Raw genomic sequence first — 3,985 nt, forward strand, 5'->3', positions numbered from 1 at the left:
GTGCGGAGGGATTGGGGGAGCAGGGGGCAGAAGGAGGCCGACTAATTAAATTAAACAGCGACTGGAGCGGCCATCGAAGTGGACTGGCACGGAGCAGGCGTCGAGTATTAACTTATTTTTCGTGCAATTAACTTTTTAGTGATGACGGACGGACCCGGCGCAAACAGCCAAACAAAAAATCAAACCAAAGAATTCCCATTTCCACGAGCGGACGAGAGCAGTCGCACAAAGAGGCCAAAGTAGCTGAGCTGAGCACCTCCCCCAACCACCCACCGGACAACCTTTGACCTCCGCCCCCCAACCCAACCACATATCCCATATCCCATGGCATTCATACGGCATTATGCTCGGCCAGAGTCCGCAAGTGCATGTGGGCAAAAGTTCCTTTCTGGCGAGAGGTCTTTTTGTTCGGCTCAGCTATTTACACTGACTTCGCATGCAAATGCAAATGCACATGCGAACGGGTGTGTGGATATAAATATGAATTCATCCTGCTTAGGCAGCCATCAATCATTAGCCTCGACCTGCAACTCGGATGCACCAGAACTTTTGAACGAGCTTGGAGAGAGTCTGCCAGGATTGGGGCTGTCAAGATTCGATTTACCCTTCATGGCGACGAGAGGATATACTTGATAGTCTGATATTGAAAAGGGAAAAAATATGAGAGATACATTTCGGAAATTCCTATCTATAAGATATCGGAGTAAGGTTAAAAAAGTGTTCTTTAACTTCGAGATTTTATTTCAAATAGTTTATTTTTTATAGTTTATTTATTTAAAATTAAATCAATAAAAGTTATAAAAAGGTATCTAACCAAATATTATATTTGAGGATTTCAGTTTTTCAAATAACATAAGAACTTTTACCACCTCATTATTTTATAAATATTAAATTATCTTAAAATGAAAGTTCCTGACAGTCATATTCATGACCATTTTATTACGACTGGCAATGGATCACAATCTCCTTATAAGTACTAAGAAATTTTTTAATGAAAAGTAACTTGTTGATTGCATTACATTAGAAATATATTTTTAAACATAGCCCAATTAGTAGAATATAACATTTAAAATATATATAGCTATACTTAATACTCAATTGAAAGGCTATCAAAGTTCTTAAAATATTATTAAATTCACATTTGATTGAATAATATTTGTTTCTGTGTGACTGAAGTTGGGAGCTCCAATCGCCCATGCAGCTCACATCTTTGGAACTGCCTCCGGGTCAAAGGTTGAATGGGCTGGTCAGCCAGCCAGGCAGCCGGCCAGCAAGCCCTAATTAAGATTTTCATTTGCCGCCACTTGGCTGGCCTGGCCCGGTACTCCTCGTTCTTACAATCCAGCAATAATTTGAAATTAACACATTTTAAAGTCCCTCGGTGGATGAATGAAGGCATACGAACGGAAAGCGGGATGGGTTGGCTCGATAATCAAGCGAAAGGAAGCGGAATCGCAGGGGTGGCCGCTGGTCAAGTCGAAGTTTTGAAGTTCAGTTGGTCATTGCAGGCGCTCTTGCTTCCGCCGTAAGACAGGGCACAAAGGATGCCCGGCTGAAGGGATTCCCAGAGTCTCAAGCTCCTGGCCATCGACTCGTCTCCAGCGCGTACATGTAATCAAAGAAATTAGCGTCACGTCGGTGGATGTTCAGATGGCCAGCTGGATGGATGGATGGATGGATTGCTGGATGGACAACGGGCAAGGGTTGCAAGGCTATATTCGTAGCCAGCGCAGCGTGAGCCTACCCTTGTCAATCTCCGGCTGAAAGTGTGTTTGTACATTGTCTTAAACAGTTTGACTTTCAATTTGCAGCCAAGTTTAATAACAAAGCCCGGAGCAGGGCTCGATTTTTAATTACGCAACGAGTGAGTATCTTGCGGATACCAAAGCCAGGGCTCTCGGCGGGCAGCTTAAAGGATCTCCCGCTCCGCTGAATAGCCTCCCACATGTATCGGCATCATCTCTGCAATTAACCCCACGCGTCGAAGTGTAAAATACTTATTAATAAATAAGCACACACGCCGACTAATTGTCACAAAGGTGACAGGCGAGATGGAGTTTTTCCCGCTGCGAGACGGCAGACAGGATCTGGGGGTCCTGTGAGGACCGAGGTCCTGCGGCCTAAGTTCAAAGTGAGGGCCGTCCACATGCGTGGGCCTCGCTTCGCTACTCTTAACCTTTTTCCCCGCTTTTTTCCTCCGGTTTTTCCTTTTTTTTTGTTTCCTGCGCTTTGCCTGCCTCGAAGTGTTAATGGAAAATCAATAATTACGCATCTTGGAATTATTAATAGGAGGCCAGGCAGCAGCTTCACATAATGCTAGACGTAGTACTCGTCCAACGTGTGTGTAATGCCAGGCAATTGCCGGCAAGGAGGTCCTGTGTTTCAGCCCCCTGTCAGTGGGCTCCCTGGGCTGGTCAAAGGTAAAAAGGATATTCCGCTCACGAGTGTCCGCTTTCATTTGGTCCTGTGCGTTGTCTGTAATTGGCAACATAAAAAGCATTTCGCGCAATTGTTTCTGTTTTGAGCCTTTTGATTTTTTCCATTTCCATTTGGCATCTTTTGTGCTCCTCTCTTTTTGAGCGGTGCGCTGCAAAATAATTGCATTCAAACACATTGCCGTACACAGCAAGAAATGGGACTTTCTAAATCATACATTTTGAATTTAAGTCTTTTTAATGTATATACTGACTAAATGATACATAAAGTCTTCTTGGCAGGACGTTCAAAAATATATAAACATGCACTGGTTACTTAGATTTAATTGCCCAAAAGTATGCAACAACTTATAAATGCTATTATTCAATTCAGATAGATGACTTTTATTCACTGCATACTTTAAGACACCTTATATAAAAAATAGAAGGGATTTGAAAACCTTGAATATGATTCATTTGATGCTAGTTTTTGTTAGTAAACAACAAAAACATAAAATTTCCCCGTAACTAATAAATTGCTACGTTACTTTTTCCCTGTGCAGCGGATACTTTTGTGCGTGGTTCGGCTTTGGTTAGTGCCGCCTGAATGCATCGCTGCATTTGGCATCCTGTCTGTATCCTGCGTCCTGCATCCTGGCTAATTGACAATTGGCCACCGCCGCACGCACTTAACGCGGCAAAGACTCTCTGCCAAAATCGCGGGCCAAGAGCTAAGTTCCGAGTGGCCGTCGCGGCCAAAGGCAAATAATTTTAATTAAATGAAAAAGAAATGCGGCGAGGAAAGGCCGGAAAAGGCGGGAAAAGTGGGGATGCTGGGGCACTTAAGCGCAGTGGTTTAATCCCACATGCCACTTGGTCGTCAGCGAACCAAGGGACGCACAAAAATGCACTGCCAGTTAGCCCCCTGACCCCTTGCTGACCCCCCTGCTGACCCCCCTGCTGACCCCCGCCCCTGGCAATGCAGTCGAGTGAGAGTAGGCATGTGCATGTGGGGTTTTCAGAGTTTGGGGCCATGTCCTTTGTAAGAATTCATTTGCACAGCGAAACTTTTTTCTCCCAATTTCTAACGCCACACACTCAAAGTCGCCAAAGGGGGTGGAGTGGGCGGTTGGCTGGTTGGGCAATGGACAGTCTGGCGGGGTGGCGAGGCGGGGCAAAGCAAACACACAACTGCCAAAGAGGTAAACTGCACTTAAAGTGCAGCGAGAAAAAATGCCAGTCGCGAGCTGCAGCTGACCAAAAATGCATTCAGCACCCCAAGGCGGGAAATTTTTCAAGGGGCTCTTGGGGGGAAGGTGGGGAGGGGTTTGAGTTCCCAAAAGGGGCGGGGGCGTGGCAGCGACGTTTATAGGCAAAAAGATAAAGAGCCAAGTGCCATACGCACTCACACAGCCGCACACTGTTTGTTTTGTGCGCTCATGTGAGCTGCGAGAGTTTGGCGAGTTTGCCAAAATGCTGCCGAGTGCAATCCCCTGAAGTTTGCAGCTCCCCAGTTGTTGTTGCCGTCAAGAGCCTGAGCGATTTTGATTGAAAACGCGCTCACACCAGCG

Source organism: Drosophila biarmipes, chromosome 3R (assembly GCF_025231255.1).
Source record: "Drosophila biarmipes strain raj3 chromosome 3R, RU_DBia_V1.1, whole genome shotgun sequence".
In the NCBI taxonomy this organism is placed as follows: Eukaryota; Metazoa; Arthropoda; class Insecta; order Diptera; family Drosophilidae; genus Drosophila; species Drosophila biarmipes.